This window comes from Myotis lucifugus, unplaced genomic scaffold (assembly GCF_000147115.1).
Source record: "Myotis lucifugus unplaced genomic scaffold, Myoluc2.0 scaffold_4, whole genome shotgun sequence".
Classification (NCBI taxonomy): domain Eukaryota; kingdom Metazoa; phylum Chordata; class Mammalia; order Chiroptera; family Vespertilionidae; genus Myotis; species Myotis lucifugus.
Genome location: NW_005871052.1, coordinates 18,402,642 through 18,422,831, shown reverse-complemented (window position 1 = coordinate 18,422,831; position 20,190 = coordinate 18,402,642). Strand labels below are relative to the sequence as shown.

Below are 20,190 nucleotides of genomic sequence, written 5' to 3'. Positions count from 1 at the left end.
GTGGCAGCTAAGCTGAGTTCACATCTAAAGTTTCTGTGGAAAATTTCCTTCAAAGCTTATTCTTGTTGGAATAATTTAGTTTCTTGTGGTTGCAAAACTACTGTAGAACTGTCTTCTTCCTGTCTGTCAGCTAGGGGCCACTCTTAGCTCTCTTCACTTTATGCTGGCAGTAACACATAAAAGAATTATTGTTTGTTTTATTTTGCTTTACTATATTTTATTGATATAAATACAAGGTATTTCATAAGCATCAGCTACCATTTTACCACTACACAAGAAAAACAAAAGTCGAAAGTATTAAATAATGTGAAAAATAATTACAGAAATGCTTTCACTTCCACAAAAGTCGTCTCTAACAGCGTCTTGCATACTTTGTACAATTTGCTTGTAATTGGTCTGATAGATGAAATGAAACAAAGTTGAATTTATTCAAACTTTTATTTCTCAGTGGAAAATGCTCTTTTCATCAGAGGTGGTTGAGTTTTCCCGACATCAAACATCATTTCCAAAGGTGGGTTATTAAGAGAACACCAATCAAGAATACAGCCTGTCTGATTGTAATATTCCTTTGAGACAGAATGGCTCCCCAGTATGTCTTGCAGTGCTCCAAAAATAGCTCCTCCCAACCAGGCCACACAATTAGCTTTTGCAGGTGGAGTATGAATACAGAATGTCTTGGTGCCAAGTGTTTTCTTATACTTTGGATTTTCTACCAAATACCTTATTTCTGCAAGCAATCTATGGATAAATCCTGGCAACATAGATGTGCAACCTATGATTACCAAGTTCTCTGCTAATTGCTTTCTGGTGTCTATTGGGCACTGCATAAGGAAATCCAATATTAAAGTGGCAACTGATTTCTCTTCATTATCTTGTTCAAAAAATTTCCACAACCGAATCCCTGATTGATCCAAGGACATGTAAAATCTTCTCTCCATCTAATGGGTAGTCAACATTTGCGGGTGGTGAGGGACGCTCAGTATTCCCATCGATATTAAATTTTGCTGCTTGGATTTTTAGTCCACATTTCAGATCACTTACAAAGCAAGTGCGCACTTTAATGTCCTCTAAGACACCTTCTGGAACTGAACCCATCACAGAGGGAAGGCTCTGTTTTTTAGCAGCACCTCTGTCAACAGTACATTGCTCCAATAGTTGAGTTTCCAACTCCCTGTGCAGAGCTTTTCCTCCTAGGAGGAGTGCTCCCCAGCAATTTAGTATTGGGATTCCTTCATATATAGGTAACACCAGGCTTTCTCTATATCCACAATCCAGGACCATAGCAGAGTTTATCCCAAGTATCAGAAGAGCCATTAGATGGCTTGGAGCAAGCAAGACAGACAGAACCTCAAAATACTTGAAGAGAACGTGAGTGAGTGTCTCTCTGAAGTGGGAAGGACATAGTACTGATTCAATAACCACGACTCGGCGATCTCTGGGATTCACCAACAGATGTCTGAAATACAGTATGTGGATAAATTCCTTTAGGTAGAAATATAATTCTTCTGTATTGATATTATATTGAACAACTTTGATAGGCTTAGGCATGCCAGCTTTTTTTAATTTATAGTATTATTTTATTTTTTTAATTGTTTTATTGCTTAAAGTATTACAAAGAGTATTACATATGTATCCTTTCCCCCCCCCTTGACAATCCCCTGGCCTCCCCTACCCCCCAGTGTCTTATGTCCATTGGTTATGCTTATATGCATGCATACAAGTCCTTCGGTTGCTCTCTTACCCTCCCCTCCTGCCCCCCAACCCTCCCAGGCCTTCCCGCTGTAGTTTGACAGTCTGTTTGAGGCTGCTCTGCCTCTGTATCTATTTTTGTTCCTAAGTTTATAATGGTCTTTATTATCCATAAATGAGTGAGATCATGTGGTATTTTTCCTTCATTGACTGGCTTATTTCACTTAGCATAATGCTCTCCAGTTCCATCCATGCTGTTGCAAATGGTAAGAATTCCTTCTTTTTACAGCAGCATAGTATTCCATTGTGTAGATGTACCACAGTTTTCTAATCCATTCATCTACTGATGGGCACTTAGGCTGTTTCCAGATCTTAGCTATGGTAAATTGTGCTGCTATGAACATAGGGATGCATATATCCTTTCTGATTGGTGTTTCTGATTTCTTGGGATATATTCCTAGAAGTGGGATCACTGGGTCAAATGGGAATAGGAAGTTTCATTTGCATCTTGGGCAGAAGCAGTCTACCTTAATTGATGTCAGATACTTCTCTTCTTCATCAGTAATATTTACCAGACTCTAGATTGTGACCAATGGGATCCTTTGAATTGGGATCCAAGAAAGATTATTTGACCTATGGATTATAGGCTTTAGCATAAAGCATTAAAGAGTTATATAATCTGGTCATACTACTATGAGAAAACAAGGTATCAGCAAAAGGTTGTATAAATTTTTCCTTTTAAGAAATGAAAGAAAATCAAGTTTTAGCTTTACCTTACAGTATTGATATCAGAACTTATTTCAAATTCTTATAACAATTCAAATTTTAGCAAACTTGACCACAAATGAAAATTCTCTTTATCACTTCAATTTTTTATACATTTAGTTTGTCTATCATAACCAGAAGTTCTAGTTTAGACAAAATTACTCCAATTTCCCTTAAAATAATGTACCTCCACACCTTATACCTTTGTCCACCAAAACCACATTCTACTTTTCTTGCATACAAAGTTCTTTCCCTTATTATTTCTAGTAACTTTAATTACATATATTAATTAGAATCCTTACAAACATTAATTTCTATTAAAAACTAGGAGGTTAGCATTTGTGAACTGTTACATTAGCATTTTGTGAACTAACAGATGTATACTTTTTATAAGTTCTAGAAACATGTGCTTTTCAATAGAAAATTGCTCAGCGTGGAAAAATAGACTCAAATTTATCTTTAGTTTTTCTGCAACAGAAAATCAAGCTTGGATGACCCTATGTTCAGTAATTAATGCTTTGATATTTTACCTTATTTGTAAATGATCTAGGTATTTAATGACTACCCATCATTTAATTTAAAAATTTTAGTGCAGGACAATTCTATTAACGAAGTCCATATAATTTATAATATTTGCAATCATTTTGAGAGATAGGCAAGGTTTGGGGGGTTAGCAAAAAGGTCAGATGAACTTTGAACTTCTAGTCACACCTTTTGATCTTAAACATTTACAAGACAAAAACAATTGTTTCCAGTTACCCAAAGAACTAGATTGTAATCACAGGAATAAATAGGCTGATCTGTCTTTACAACTACGTGTTATCCAGTTTGTTTACTTTTCCCTCTGAGTACAATTTTCATTTTAGCTTACTTAGTACAGAAAGTAAAAAAAATATTACTATCAGGCTCTCAATATCAGTTTCCAATTTGACCAAATATTTTATCATAAAGTTATTAAACTCTATTAATTTTCATTTTCATTTATTTTTGCTATTTTAAGGGAATAATGTAGCAGTTTACCAGGAAATCCATCAGAGTTCTGTCAACTCTGTTAAGGGTCCATACTTGGGACACTTAAGTTGATATTGAAAAATTTGCATAAGTCCTGTGAAAACAATCCCTTTTTTAGCATTTTAGTTGATTTCAAATGGGACATCGATTTCTGGATCAGTGTTTTGATAATGGACCCCTAGGGAGGTACAAAACCTTGGCGTTATTTTGTGTCTTGCTCCAGCATTATTTCAAAGTGCTCAGCTATAGTCACCAGTTCAGTCAGGCCTGTGACCTCATATCTTATTTTCTGAATTCTTTAAATCAATTCACTAATCTCAGAATATAATACATTTACAAAGCAGTCTGAGTTGCCTTAAATAAATATTGTATGGAATCCCAAATATTGTCAAAATGAGAGCTTCCAAATGGGCTCTAAAGTCTACCACACATTTTTCTTTTTGTTTGCAACAGAATAATAAACCAAACGATGTTCACAGGTAAAACTCTAAGAATTACTTGCTACATTACAAGCCCTTTCAAGTCAAAGATCTTCAGTATCATCCTTGTGGTTTTGCCATTTTCTTCCTGCATCTTTTTTTTGGGAAGAGGGGTTTCCCCAAGTCCTACCAAAATGTGTAAAAGCTGATGAAGATTTGGTAGCCTGCAGTTATAAGCCCTGATAACAACTCTATATCGTTCAAAAAGTGTTTTGGGTTCCACCATAGGTTTAGGAATTTTTTTTACTAGAGCTCTTGGTGTCGTGTTTTTTTTTTAATATATATTTTATCTATTTCAGAGAGGAAGGGGGAGAAAAATAAAACATCAATGATGAAATAAAATAATTGATCAGCTGCCTCCTGCATGACCCCTGGGTTTCGAGCCTGCAACCCAGGCATGTGCCCTGAGCTGGAATCAAACTGTGACCTCCTGGTTCATAGGTCGATGCTCAACCAGTGAGCCACCAAGGCTGGACATTAGTGTAATTTTTGACTAAGGAGTTAAAGACACCTGAAAAGGCTTGTCTGCAGCTTTGAGTAGTTTTATTTTAAATGGTAATTTTAATAGTCTCCTTTTATTGAATTTATTGGGGTGACATTGGTTCAAAAAATCATATAGGTTTCAAGTGTACAGCTCAACAAAACATCACCTGCACCCTGCATTGGATGCTCATCATCCAAAGCAGTCTCTTTCCATCCCCATTCATCCCCTCTTTGCCCACCTCCACCTACCACCATCCACTTTTCCTTCTGACTATCACCATACTGTTGTCTGTGTCTATGTGTAACCAATCTTCTATATCTCTACTAATAAAAGGGTAATATGCTAATTACACCAGATGTCTTCCAGACGACCTTCAGGATGTCCTCTGGACAAAGCCGTGGCTGCGAGGGTCAAGACAAGCCACCAAGGCTGGGAGGGCCCATCACAGAGCCCTGGCCGGTTTGGCAGGGCCTCCCTCCGGCAGCATTGATCACAGAGCCCTGGCAGGGCCTCCCTATGGTGGTGATGGGGCCCATCGCAGAGCCCTGGCTGGGAGGGCAGGGCCTCCCTCTGCTCTGCCATTGATCACAGAGCCCAGGCAGGTGGGCAGGGCCTCCCTGTGGGCAGCAATGAATGGCAGAGCCCAGGACGAATGGGAAGGGCCTCTCTCTGCAAGGCATCCATCTGGGGGCCCCATAGTCCATTGCCCCATAGGGGGAGGCCCAGGCCACCAGCCAGCGACACTGTGGTGGGTGGGCAGGGCCTGCCAGCTATCTCCCCTCAGAGGGAGGCCCAGTCCAGCCAAGCAATGGTACCCTATGCCTTTTGCCTGCAGAGGGAGGCTACCCGTGGCAGAGTGGAGGCAGTGCCGCACAGATGGCAAGCAGTGGCAGCCTCAGGGTGGAGCCAGCTACCTGCAGCCGTGTGAAAGAAAGCCCCAATTGGCCCCTTCCCCCACCAGCCCCCCCCAATTGCCCCCCCTCACTCCTGACCCTGACAGTAGGGAGGAGGGATCTTAATTCCAACTGTCCCTCCCCTGGCCTTCCTCGACCTCAGAATGTCTGAAGACCAACTATTGTCACAATGTAGCTCTGAAGCCAAAAGAAAGCAGCATTGTCAACAGAAAATGTCTGAAGACCAACTATTGGCACAACGTATCTCTGAAGCCGGCATCATCAATACAATGTATCTGAAGACCAACTATTGGCACAACATAATTCTGCAGCCGAAAGAAAGCATTGTCCTCAACAGGATATGTCTGAAGACCAATTATTGGCACAACGTACCTCCGAAGCTGAAAGAAGCCAGCATTGTCATCAGAATATGTCTGAAGAACAGCCATCGACAAGTACTACCAATACTGGTAGGAACTGCCTTCACAGTGAAAATGAAGTAAATGAGGATACAATTATCAAACATAGTTGTGGTGGAATGACTGTTACATGTCAATTTTGCCTATCACTAAATTTCTCCAATGAAAATTCACCTGATGGAAAATTTACTCAATGTTGTAGCAAACGTAAAGTTTGTCCAAATGATATACATTTCCCAGAATACCTGGCATATTTTTAAAAAATAATGATAAATGAAGATTCTGACAGTAAAAATTTCATGGAAAATATTTGTTTGATAAATAGTTCTTTTGCTTTTGCTTCAATGGGTTGTTCTGATTACAAGAATTTATTTGTCCCTGTCTGACATTGGCCTCCCATTTAAATTAATTTGAAGACAGTTTCCCATGATGCCAGCATTTGCGATGACTATTAATAAATCACAAGGACAAACTCTAGACAGAGTAGGAATGGTCTTACCTGAACCCGTTTTTAGACATGGTCAGTTATATGTTGCTTTCTCTCGAGTTTGAAGAGCATGTGATGTTAAAGTTTTAAATACTTCATCACAAGGGAAATTAGTCAAGCACTCTGAAAGTGTTTTCACTCTTAATGTGGTATACAAGGAGATATTAGTCATTGTTTATCAGTTATTTTTTTATCAATGTTGTTTTATATCATGTTTTTGTTGTTTTTATATAATGTTTTTGTTGTTTTCATATAATGTTGTTATTGTTTATTTATTAATAAATTTATATATTATTTTCATATACATTTTACTAATTTTCTTTCATCTCTGACACTTCTATTATAGAGAAAGGGCAAATAGCAATATTAAAATATTTCCTCTAATTAATTCCCATTTAATGTGCACAAATTTCGTGCATGGGCCACTAGTAATACATAAAGAGCTGATATGCAAATTGTCATCACACCCTCATGCTGTCATGCCGTAACAGCTGAGACACTCAACACTGGGGAGAGAGGAATGGGGACCATCCAGGCTGCGGCCCGGGAGAAGGACAAACTGCCCACCCCACAGTCCCAGGTACCAGCGGCTGCGCTTCTGCCTGTGGCCTGGGAAAGGGACAAGCCACCTGCCCCATGCTCCCAGATGCCAATGGCTGGGGCTGGGGCCCGGGAGAGGGACAAACCACCCGCCCTGCTGTCCTGGACACCAGTGGCTGCGTCTGTACCTGCGGCCCAGGAGAAGGACAAGCCGCATGCCCCACAGTCCCGGGACCCCCCCTACCCAAGCTGTGAACAAATTTCATGCATTGGGCCTCTAGTCTATATAATAAAATCCTAAGAGACCATTACAGTGGAACAACCAGAATGACAGGTTGTTATCATGCGCACTGACCACCAGGGGACAGACACTCAACACAGGCACTGCTTCCTGGTGGTCAGTGCACTCCCACAGGGGGAGTCCTGCTCAGCCAGAAGCCAGGCTCATGGCTGGCGAGCACAGCAGCAGTGGTGGGCGCCTCTCCCGCCTCCATGGCAGTGCTAAGGAGCAGTGAGCCAAGAGGTAAGGAGCAGCAAGCAGGTGGGCGGTAAGGAGAGAGGGGTCCCAGGCGAGAGGGTGCAGGCTGGGCTGTAGAATGCGCCCCCCCCCCCAGTGCACGAATCTCATGCACCAGGCTTCTAGTATCTTATATAACCTAGTTTGGAATCTGAATGCGTTCTGTAAGTTTCTGTGTATCAATTAAGTAAACATCCCATTCTGCCTATTCTTCTTGGAATACCATGCTCTCAAAATGTATTTCTTAACCGAGAAATTTAATCTAATTGGCACATATCTTATAATGACTGTTAGATTCTAGGTCATTTTTAGTAAAATTTTGCCATTTTTCTAGATACCTAAAGCTTCTGAGACTATAGTTAGTAAATAGAAAATAAGATGTGTTAGAATGTGGCACACTCATATCTTTGCATATAATGAATCATATGTATTTTAGCTAGATATTTGGTTTCCTTAGAATCAACTAATATCTAAGGTCTTTGGATTCCAATATTGTCTTTTAGAGTTAGTCTTTACCTCATGTGCACATTGACATAAGCCAACAGTAACCAAGTACAAAGAACTGTGGAAACCAGCTGTAACTTACAAACTGGAAAGAGGGATAGGATTGAATGATCAGTTCTCAAAGAATGGAGATGTGGATGGATTCCAAGCAACCGGAGAATGGCAACTGCCACCAGAAGTTTCTAATGTTGAATCTAGAGAAAAACAAAGAGCTGGTGTTTAAGCACTACTGTAGACTAAATTGAACCCAGTCTGTTTTTAAGTCAGATCTAATCAAACTTCACCTGGTACCACCAGTGTGGATTAAATCAATGAACTCCAAGGACTGCAAACTGAAACTGGGAAAGGGATTCCAAAGTGAAAATGCAGACTGAACCAAGGACTAGGAAATTTGGATTACAGATAAAACTGTCTGCCAAGGAGAACCACTAAACCTAGAAGGAAAGGCAAATTAGATTGGGAGTTTGATCACAAAAGGAGTGGAAAAAACAAAGGAAATCACCAATGGCCATTGGACATGACAAGAGAGTAACCTTAAATGGGGTTCAGAAGCTCCATGCTAGTGTTTATTATTTTTTCCTAATGTCATTGTAAATTCACTTTGATCTTTATTTTTTAATTTATCTTTATCATTGAATGTATTAGAGATGTCCCCTTTGTTTTTTTTCTTTTTTTTAATTACAAAGGGTATTACATGAGTGTCCTTTTTTTCCCCTCGCCCTTGACAATCCCCTGCCCTCCCTTACCCCCCAGTGTCTTATGTCCATTAGTTATGCTTATATGCATGCATACAAGTCCTTCGGTTGATCTCTTACTCCCCTCCCTCCTGCCCCCCAACCCTCCCTGGCCTTCCCACTGTAGTTTGACAATCAGTTTGAGGCAGCTCTGCCTCTGTATCTATTATTGTTCAAAAGTTTGTAATGGTCTTTATTATCCATGAATGAGTGAGATCATGTGGTATTTTTCCTTCATTGACTGGCTTGTTTCACTTAGCATAATGCTCTCCAGTTCCATCCATGCTGTTGCAAATGGTAAGAGTTATTTCTTTTTTACAGCAGTATAATATTCCATCGTGTAGATGTACCACAGTTTTCCAATCCATTCATCTACTGATGGGCACTTAGGCTGTTTCCAGATCTTAGCTATGGTAAATTGTGCTGCTATGAACATTTGGGTGCACATATCCTTTCTGATTGGTGTTTCTGGTTTCTTGGGATATATTCCATGAAGTGGGAATACAGGGTCAAATGAGAGTTCCATTTCCTGTTTTTTGAGGAAACTCCATACTGTCTTCCATAGTGGCTGCACCAGTCTGCATTCCCACCAGCAGTGCACAGTGTTCCTTTTTCTCCACAAGCTCTCCAGCACTTGTTGTTTGTTGATTTGTTGATGATAGCCATTCTGACAGGTGTGAGATGGTACCGCATTGTTGTTTTGATTTGCATCTCTCGGATGATTAGTGACTTTGAGCATGTTTTCATATGTCTCTTGGCTTTCTAATGTCCTCTTTTGAAAGGTGTCTATGTAGATCCTTTGCCCATTTTTTGATTGGATTGTTTATCTTCTTTTTGTTAAGTTGTATGAGTTCCCTATAAATTTTAGAGATTAGGCCCTTATCAGATATGACGTTGGCAAATATGTTTTCCCACGCAGTGGGTTTTCTTGTTGTTTTGTTGATGGTGTCTTTTGCTGTGCAGAAGCTTTTTATTTTGATGTAGTCCCATTTGTTCATTTTATCTTTATTTTCAACTGCCCTAGGAGATGTATCAGTGAAGAAATTGCTTCTGCATATGTCTGAGATTTTGTTGCCTTTGGATTCTTCTAGAATTTTTATGGTTTCCTGTCGTACATTTAAGTCCTTTATCCATTTTGAGTTTATTCTTGTGTATGGTGTAAGTTGGTGGTCTAGTTTCATTTTCTTGCATATATCTGTCCAATTTTCCCAACACCATTTATTGAAGAGACTATCTTGGCTCCATTGTATGTTCTTGCCTCCTTTGTCAAATATTAATTGAGCATGTTGGTTCGGGCCCATTTCTGGACTCTCTATTCTATTCCATTGATCTATATGTCTGTTCTTGTGCCAGTAACAGGCAGTTTTGAGAACAGTGGCTTTGTAATACAGCTTGATATCTGGCATTGAGATCCCACCTACTTTGTTCTTTCTCAGGATCGCTGCAGCTATTCGGGGTCTTTTTTTATTCCAGATGAATTTTTGGAGAGTTCGTTCTAGATCTTTGAAGTATGCCATTGGTATTTTAATGGGAAGTGCGTTGAATTTATAGATTGCTTTGGGTAGTATGGACATTTTAATGATGTTGATTCTACCAATCCAAGAACATGGTATGTTCTTCCATCTCTTTATGTCTTCCTCTATCTCTTTTTTCAACGTCCTGTAGTTTTCTGAGTAGAGGTCTTTTACCTCTTTAGTTAAGTTTATTCCTAGGTAGCTTAATTTTTTTGGTGCGATGGTAAATGGGATTGTTTTTATAATCTCTCTTTCTGCAAGTTCACTATTGGTGTATAGAAATGCCTCAGATTTCTTGGGGTTAATTTTGTATCCTGCTACATTGCCAAATTCATGTATTAAGTCTAGTAGTTTTTTGATGGAGTCTCTAGGGTTTTGTATGTATAATATCATGTCATCTGCGAATAAGGACAGTTTTACTTCTTCTTTTCCAATTTGGATGCCATTTATTTCTTCTTGTCTAATTGCAATGGCTAATACTTCCAGTACTATGTCGAAAAGGAGTGGTGAGAGTGGGCATCCCTGTCATGTTCCTGTTCTTAGGGGAAATGGTTTTAGCTTTTGTCCATTGAGTATGATGTTGGCTGTGGGCCTGTCATATATGGCTTTTATTATGTTGAGGTATGATCCTTCTATTCCCACCTTGCTGAGAGTTTTTATCAAAAATGGGTGTTGGATTTTGTCGAATGCTTTTTCTGCATCAATTGATATGACCATGTGGTTTTTTTCTTTCAATTTGTTTATGTGATGTATCACGTTTATTGATTTATGGATGTTGTACCATCCTTGCATCCCTGGGATAAATCCTACTTGGTCATAGTGTATGATCCTTCTGATGTACTGCTGGATCCGATTTGCTAAGATTTTGTTGAGGATTTTGGCATCTATGTTCATGAGGGATATTGGCCTGTAATTCTCTTTCATTGTGTTGTCTTTACCTGGTTTTGGTATTAGAGTGATGCTGGCTTCATAGAATGTGCTTGAAAGTGTTCCTTCTTCTTGGATTTTTTGTAGTAGTCTGAGGAGGATAGGTTTTAGTTCTTCCTTGAAAGTTTGGTAAAACTCCCCTGAGAAGCCATCTGGTCCTGTGCTTTTGTTTGCTGGAAGCTTTTTGATTACTGCTTCAATTTCTTCCATAGTTATTGGCCTATTGAGATTTGTAGATTCTTCCTGATTGAGTTTTGGAATGTTGTATTTTTCTAGGAATTTGTCCATTTCCTCCAGGTTGTCTAGTTTGTTGGAGTAGAGTTGTCTGTATTATTGTTTAACAATCATTTGTATTTCTGTGGTGTCTGTTGTTATTTCGCCTCTATCGTTTCTAATTTGGTTTATTTGGGACCTCTCTCTTTGCTTCTTGGTGAGCCTGGCTAGGGGTGTGTCAATCTTGTTTATCCTTTCAAAGAACCAGCTCTTGGTTTCATTGATTTTCTGTATTGTTTTTTTGGTCTCTATTTCATCTTTATTATCTCCTTCCTTCTGCTCACTCTGGGGTTTTCTTGTTGCTCTCTTTCTAATTCTTTGAGTTGAAGAGTTAGATGATTTACTACCATTTTTACTTGTTTTTTGAGATAGGCCTGTAGAGCTATAAACTTCCCTCTCAGGACTGCTTTCATTGTGTCCCAGAGGTTTTGGATTGTTGTGTTTTCATTGTCATTAGTGTCCAGGATGTTTTTAATTTCTTCTTTGATGTCATTGGTAACCCAATCAATATTTAATAACATGCTATTCAGCTTCCAAGTGTTTGAGTATTTTGGGTTGTTTTTATTGTAGTTTATTTCTAACATTATGCCATCGTGGTCTGAGAAGATGCTTTTTATGATTTCAATCTTCTTGAATTTGTGGAGACTTTGCTTGTGACCCAATATGTGGTCTATTTTTGAATATGTCCCATGAGCACCTGAGAGGAATGTATATTCCATGGCTTTGGGGTGAAGTGTTCTGAAGATGTCAATTAAGTCCATCTGACCTAGTGAGTCATTTAGGATTGCTGTTTCTTTGCTCATTGTTTCTCTAGAGGTCTTATCCAGTGATGTCAGTGGTGTATTAAAGTCCCCTACTATGATTGTATTGTTGTCGATCTCTCCCCTGATATCTTCTAGGAGTTTTCTTATGTATGTGGGTGCTACAGCATGGGGTGCATATATGTTTATTGGGGTTATATCTTCTTGTTGTATTGATCCCTTTAGTATTATGAGGTGGCCTTCCTTATCTTTTGTTATGGCCTTCACTTTGAGATGTATTTTGTCCAATATAAGTATTGCTACCCCAGCTTTCTTTTCCTTTCCATTTGCCTGAAAGATATTTTTCCATCCCTTCACTTTCAGTCTGTGTGAGTCCCTTCTAATTAGGTGGGTCTCTTGTAGATAGCAGATGTATGGGTCATGTTTTTTTATCCATTCAGCCACTCGATGTCTTTTGGTTGGAGTATTTAGTCCGTTTACGTTTAAAGTTATTATTGAAAGGTACTTGTTTGTAGCCATTTCTTTTTTTGTGTGTGGCTGTTTTCTTTCTTAGCTTTTTATTTCTTCTTTTTACACCAGTCCCTTTAGCATTTCTTGCATGGCTGGCTTGGTGGTGATAAACTCCCTTAGACTTTTTTTGTCTGTGAAGCTTCTTATTTCCCCTTCAATTTTGAATGATAGCCTTGCTGGATAGAGTATTCTTGGATTCAGTCCTTTGTTTTGCATCACTTTGTAGATTTCTGTCCATTCTTTTCTGGCCTGATGTGTTTCTTTTGAGAAATCATTTGATAATCTAATGGAAGATCCCTTGTATGTAACTTTCCGTCTCTCTCTTGTAGCCTGTAAGATTCTCTCTTCGTCTTGAACATTTGTCATGGTAATTATGATTTGTCTTGGTGTGGGTCTTTTCGGGTTCACCTTGTTTGGGACTCTCTGTGCTTGTGTGACTTTTTTCTTCCCCACCTCAGGGAAGTTTTCTGATATTATTTCTTCGAATAGGTTTTCTAATCCATGTTCATCTTTCTGTTGTTCTGTCACCCCTATTATTCGTATGTTGTTTCATTTCATGTTGTCCCAAAGCTCCCTTAGGCTCTCCTCCTGTCTTTTAATTTTTTTCTCCAATTGCAGTTTAGTTTGAGTGTGTTTTGCTTCCTTGTCTTCTAATTCACTAATTCGGTCCTCCACTTCTCCTCGTCTACTGTTGATACTTTTAATGGTGTTTTTTATTGCAGCTATGTTGCTCTTCATTTCTTCTTGGGACTTACTTAAGTTCTTGATTTTTTCATCTGTTTCTTCTTGCTTCTTGCATAGGTAATTAATTTTTTCATCTGTTTCTTCTAGCTTCTTGCATATGGTATTGATTTTTCCTCTGTCCGGTGCATGTACTCTAGGACCCTTATTCTGAATTCTTTTTCCGTCATGTTGCATGCCTCTATCTCACTTAGCTGCTTTTCTGGCGAGTCCTCCTTTTCTTTTCTTTGGGGGTTTCTTTGTCTACCCATGTTTGATATCACTGACATATCTAGTTGTTGAGTTGTTCAGTGGCTCCTCCCTGGGTGGCAGTGGCTGCTCCCTGGGTGGCAGTGGCTCCTCTGGCTGTGGTTGCTCCTTGTGCAGTTGTGGTAGCAGCTGCTCCTCCATTGGTAGCAGGGCCTCTGGTGGGTGCTGTTCACAGCTGTGGTTGCTCTTCTGGCTGGTGGAGGGAGGCTTCACACACAGTAACTGTTCCCCAGACAGAGCGTGTGGTGATCAGGAGGCCACTGTTGCTTGAGTCTGCTGCGTTGATTTAAAGGCACCAAATACAACACAACAAGGCACAACGTACCAGGCACTGAACACGAATGTATTTATGATATTAATAACTCCAAATAAAGGTGGCCACCTGAGCAAAGAGAGTTAGGAGATAAGGAAGAAAGAAGAGAAAGAGATAGAAGAAAAAAAAGAAAGAAAGAAAAAAAAGGAGTGCAAAAATGAAATTGGAAAAAGGGAGGGGAAAAAAAGAAGAGGAAAAGAAAAAAAAGTAAGAGAGAAAAGAGAATGAAGTATAAGAGGGGAAGAGACTATTTATATGAGGAGAAAACTCCTATAGAACCGCCACTAATCCCAACAAATTCAGCAACAGATTTCTGGAGATGAATAGAAACTACAAACAACGAATAATATCAAGCGACGCAAGGGAAAACAGAAGCACAGAAATAACCAGGAGGGGGGGCAGAAAAATAAAAAGAATAAGCAGAATAACCTCACAAACAATCCTAAAAAAAAACCCTAATATACTCGTCAATCAAGCAAAAAACTATAAAACAATAGAGAGAGAAAAGAAGAAGTAGAAAAAAAATTGGATAGTGAAGGAAGATAGGGGAAAGGTGTATAAGGATTTAGAGCAGGGGATTGAACATAGGATATATAGGTAGGGTGAAATTTTGACAGGGGGTAAAAAGAATATGGAAAATCTAAAGCTGGAGTAGGGTAAGAGAAACAGGACAACAAAAGGGAAAATGTGGGGAAGAGGGTTTAGCACAGAGGCAAAATTGAGGTAGAGAAAAATGTTGCTAAAGGAACGATGAAAATAGAATGGAGAACATTAGTCCCAAAATAAAATAAAGACAAAATAAAATGATACTTTAAAAAATGGTAAAATGGTAGCAGCAATAATACTAATTAAAAATAAAAATGTAGTAATTGAAAGGGTAAAATCAGGTGATGGGGAAAAAAAGAAAAAAAATGTTTTCTTAGTTAAAAGGTGAAAAAGTAATTTAAAAAAATAAAAATAAAAATGTGCAGTAATGCAGGTGCTTCAGATCTTCTACTCTTCTTTTTGGCACGCCCGGAATTCAGGAGAATGTTGAATTTCCCTCTGATACACTGTTCCTCCGTGTTGTAAGCCACAGTCCTGATTTTAAGGCAGGCCATATTGGTTCCCCATACTGCCTTATCTGTATTTACAGAAGAGTCAGTTCGTGGCTCTGCCTCTGGGTGGCAGTGTGTCTGGATTGACCTCCAAGGCTATAAGTCCTCTCTGACCAGGAGTTCTCTATTGTACCTGAACCAGCTCCGCCCAGAGCTGGCTCCCCAGGCGCCACTCCCAGCTCTGTTTCCCAGGCTCCCCAAAAACAATCTTCCCCTACAGGCTCAGCTAGCGACCCCAGCTGGGCAATCCCATGCACTGGGTTCAAGAATCAAACTCACAGATTTAAGAGGAAGTGTGTAAACAAGAGCCTGGGAAGCTGTGCGAACTCTCAGGGCTCCACCTTCCAGATCTGCGCGGAGTCTCTGCGCATGCTCTGGCCCCTGTCACCAAGTAGCCGGCTGGCTGGGAGAATCTGAGGCTGCCCCTTTGCATCCAGTCCAACTATGGGCTTATTTATAGTGTTACCTTCTGCCAGCAGCCCTGCAGAAGCCCTCCCCACTTGCGGGTCACGCTGGCCTCAATGGGCGCGGACTTTGTGGGGCGCAGATTTCCCCCCCCTTCGCGCACGCGCGCGGGGTGCGTTCCCTCGCTCCAACCTGAATTGCAAGCCGCACCTTTGGGGGAAGCCTATCCTTTCTGTGAAGGGGAAGCAGGTCTCCTCTGAGTTCATGTAGTCGCGCTACTTGAGAGCCATTGCCTCCGGACCGGTCTCTGGATGCGGATAACAGCTGCTCAAGATGGTGCGGTCTCGCGGCTGAGCTTGCGCCCAGGGGGAGGTTTCAGCCTCAATCTCTAACCATCCCCATTTTCTAGGAGTTCTTTGTCTTTCCTGGCTGCAGACTGTTTCTCAGCTGAATCTCCTCTGCTTGTTCGGGCTGTATGTTACCCGTTTCAGCTGCTCGGCCTTATCTGCTCCGGGACAAAGCACCAACACGTCCGTCTAAACCTCTGCCATTTTTTCTCCCCCTTTGTTTTTTTTCACAGTGATCCTGTACCCCACATCCGCCCTTCCCAAGCCTTCACCACGCTATTGTCTGTATCCATGGGCTATGCATATATTCATATGTTTCTAGTTAATCCTTCACATCCCACTTCACCCCACCCCACCTCTGCCTTCCCACTGTAATTCATCAGTCTGTTCCATGCTTCTATATCTTTGGATCTATTTTATTCATCAGCTTATTTTGTTCATTAGATTCCACATATGAGTAAGATCATGTGATACTTACCTTTCTCTGACTGGCTTATTTTGCTTAGCAAAATATTCTCTAGGTTCACCCATGCTGTTGCAAATGGTAAGAATTCTTTCTTTTTTTCAGCTGCGCAGTATTTTATTGTGTAGATGTACCACAGCTTTTTATCCACTCATCTGGTGATGCGCACTTGGGCTGCTTCCAAATCTTAGCTATTGTACATTGTGCTGCAATTAACATAAGGCTGTATATATTCTTTCTGATTGGTGTTTCAGGATTCTTAGGATATGTTCCTAAGAGTGGGATCACTGGGTCAAATGGAAGTTCCATTTATAACTTTTTAGAATAGTTTGAGGAGGATAGGTTCTAGTTCTTCTTTGAATGTTTGGTAAACCTGCCCTGTGAAGCAATATAGACTAGAGCTTTTGTTTGCTGGGAGTTTTTATTTTATTTATTTATTTATTTATACTGCTTCAATTTCATTGGTAGTTATGGGCCTATTCAGATTTTCTGATTCTTACTGATTGAGTTTTGGAAGATGGTATTTTCCTAAGAATACGTCCATTTAGTCCAGGTTGTCCAGTTTGTTGCAATACCTATAATTGTTCATAGCATTTTTTTTTTTTACAATCCTTTCTATTTCCGTAGGGTCAGTTGTAGCTTCACCTCTTTCGTTTCTGATTTTGTTTTTATTTTTTGGTCCTCTTTCTTTGTTTCTTGATGAGTCTGGCTAGAGGTTTATCATTTCAAAGAACCAGCTCTTTGTTTTATTGATCTTTTGTATTAATATGTTAGTCTCTATGTCAATTATTTCCACTCTGATCTTTGTTATTTCCCTTCTTCTATTTACAGTGGGCTTTTATTGTTGTTCTCTTTCTATTTTTTTTAATTTCTAGGATAGATGGCTTATTAATTTTTTTTAATCCTCATTGAAGGATATTTTTCCATTAATTTTTAGAAATAGTAGAAGGGATGGAGAGAGACAGAGAGAAACAATGCAATAGAAACATAACAATTGGTTACCTCCTGCACGTGCCACCACCAGGGCCAGGTATTGAGCCTGCAACCTAGGTACAGGCCCTTTACCAGAACTGAACGCTTCAGTCCATGGGCCGTTACTTTCCCACTGAGCCAAACAAGCAAGGGTGTTTTTCTTGGTTTTTTTTGAGGTAGGCCTGTAATGCTATGAACTTCCCTCTCAGGACTGCTTTCACTGTGTCCCATAGATTTTCGGTTGTTGTGTGTCCAATTTCAGTTGTTTCCAGGATTTAAAAAAAAATTTTCTTCGATCTCTTTGGGAACCCATTCATTGTTTAATAACATGCTATTTAGCTTCCATGTGTTCAAATGTTTTTGATTGCTTTTATTTTAGTTGATTTCTAATTTCATGCCATAGTGATCAGAGAACATGCTTCATATGATTTCAATCTTTTTGAACTTCTAGAGACTTAGTTTGTGTCCTACCATGTGGTCTATGTTTGAAAATGTCCCATGTGAACTTGAGAAGAATATGTATTCTTTAGCTTTGGGGTGAACTGTTCTGAAAATGTAAATTAATTCCATCTGATTTAGTGTGTCATTTAGGATCACTGTTTCCTTGTTGATTTTTTCTCTAGAGTATCTATCCAGTGATGCCAGTGTGGTGGTAAAGTCCACTACTGTGATTTTATTGCTCTTGATCTCTCCCCAGATATTGTCCAGAAGTTTTTTATGTATTTGGATGCTCATGTATAGGGCACATATATGTTTACCAGAGTTATATCCTCTTGTTGTATTGATCCCTTTAGGTTTATGAACTGGCCTTTATTATCTCTTGTTATAGCCTTCACTTTGAAATCTATTTTGTCAGATATTAGTAGTACTACCCCAGCTTATTTCGCTTAGCATAATACTCTCCAGGTCCCTCCATGCCATCCCAAGGGTAAAAAAAGACCCTTCCTTTTTACTGCTGCATAGTATTCCATGGTATAAATGTAGCACAGAGTTTTTATCCACTCATCTACTGATGGGCACTTGGGCCATTTCCAGATCTTAGCTATTATAGATTGTGCTGCTGTGAACATAGGGGTGTATACATTATTTCTGATTGGTGTTTTGGGTTTCTTAGGATATATTCCTAGAAGTGAGATCACATAAAATGGGAGTTCCATTTATAACTTTTTGAGGAAAATCCATACGAATTTTCATAATGGCTGCACCAGTCTGCATTCCCATCAGCAGTGTACTAGGGTTCCTTTTTCACCACATGCTCAACAGTACTTGTTTTTTTGTTTGTTTGTTTGTTTGTTTGTTTTTGTTGTTGGTGTTGTTGAAATGTTGATGGTAGCCATTCTGACAGGTGTGAGGTGATACCTCATTGTGGTTTTTAAATTGCATTTCTCTGACGATCAGTGACTTTGAGCACTTTTTCATATGTCTCTTGGCCATCTGTATGTCCATTTTGGAGAAGTGTTTATTTTGGTCCTTTGCCCATTTTTGAATTGGATTGTTTTTTTTTTTCCTTTTGTTTAGTTGTATGTGCTATTTATATATTTTGGATATGAACCAAAGGTATCATTGCCAAATATGTTCTCTCATACAGTGTTCTCCCTTTTCATTTTGTTGATGGTTTCCTTTGATGAGCAGAAGCTTTATATTTTTATATAATCCCATTTGTTTATTTTCTCCTTAGTTTCTTTGCCCTAGGATATGTGTTCATAAATTTTTTTCCTACAAGAGTTGTTGGAGATTTTGCTGCCTATAGTTTCTACTAAGATTTTTATGGTTTCCTGACTTACATTTAAGTCTTTTATTCATTTTGAGTTTATTCTTGTGTATGGTGTAAGTTGGTAGTATAGTTTCATTTTTTTTGGATGTATCTGTCCAATTTTCTCAAAACCATTTATTGAAGACACTATCTTGACTCCATTGTATGTTCTTGTCTTCTTTGTCAAATAGTAATTGAACATAATGAATTGTGTCAATTTCTGGGTTCTCTATTCTATTCCATTGATCTATACTCATATTTTTGTGGCAGTACCAGGCTATTTTTATTATGGTGTCTTTGTAGTATAACTTGATGTCTGATATTGTGATTCCTCCAGCACTGTTAATCTTTCTCAAAATTACTGCAGCTATTTGGGATCTTTCTTGATTCAATATGTATTTTTGAAGTATTTGTTCTAGATCTGTGAAATATGCTGTTTTTATTTTTAATATGGATTCTATTGAATCTGTACATCGTTTTGGGTAGTATGGATAATTTAATGACATTAATTCTATCAATCCATGAACATGGTCTATTCTTTCACTTACTTTATATCTTCCTCGGTCTCTTTTTTTCAATATCTTATAGTTTTCTGAGTTAAAGTCTTTTACCTCCTTGGTTAAGTTTATTCCTAAGCATCTTAATGTTTTTGTTTCAATGGTAAATTAAATTGTTTGTTTAGTTTCTCCTTTTGAGAACTCATTATTTGTATAAAAACAAGCCATCATTGATTTTGTATCTTGCTACATTGCCACAATAATTTACTAAATCTAGTGGTTTTTTTTTTTTTTTTTTTTACAGTCTTTAGGGTTTTCTTTGTACAATATCACATCATCTGCGAATAATGGAAGTTTTACTTCCTCCTTTTCAATTTGGATGCCTTTTATTTCTTCTTTTTGTCTGATAGCTGTGGCTAAGACTTCCAGTACTATGTTGAGTAAGAGTGGTAAAAGTGGACATCCCTGTTGTATTCCTGTTCTTAGGGGAAATGGGTTTTTTCCCCCATTGAGTATGATATTTGCTGTAGGTTTGCCATATATGGCCTTTATTATGTTGAGATATATTCCATCTATTCCCACTTTTCTGAGAGCTTTTACCAAAAAATGAGTGTTGGATTTTGTTAAATGCCTTTCCTGTATCAATTGATAGGACTATGTGATTTTTATCTCTCATTGTTTTGTGATTATTGTACCAGCCTTGCATCCCTGGAGTAAATCCCACTAGGTAATATTTTATGATCTTTTTAATATATTGTAGTATTTGATTATTTAATATTTTGTTGAGGATTTTAGCATATGTTAGAGATTTTGGGTTGTTGTGTCCCAGAGATATCGGCTTGTAAT

The 20,190-nt window shown here is 38.9% G+C and overlaps 1 pseudogene; it reads right to left on the bottom strand.

The window, feature by feature from the left end:
• Nucleotides 1-200: 200 nt before the first annotated feature.
• On the bottom strand, nucleotides 201-1,557 carry LOC102428223 (annotated as a pseudogene).
• Between the last annotated feature and the right edge of the window lie 18,633 nt (nucleotides 1,558-20,190).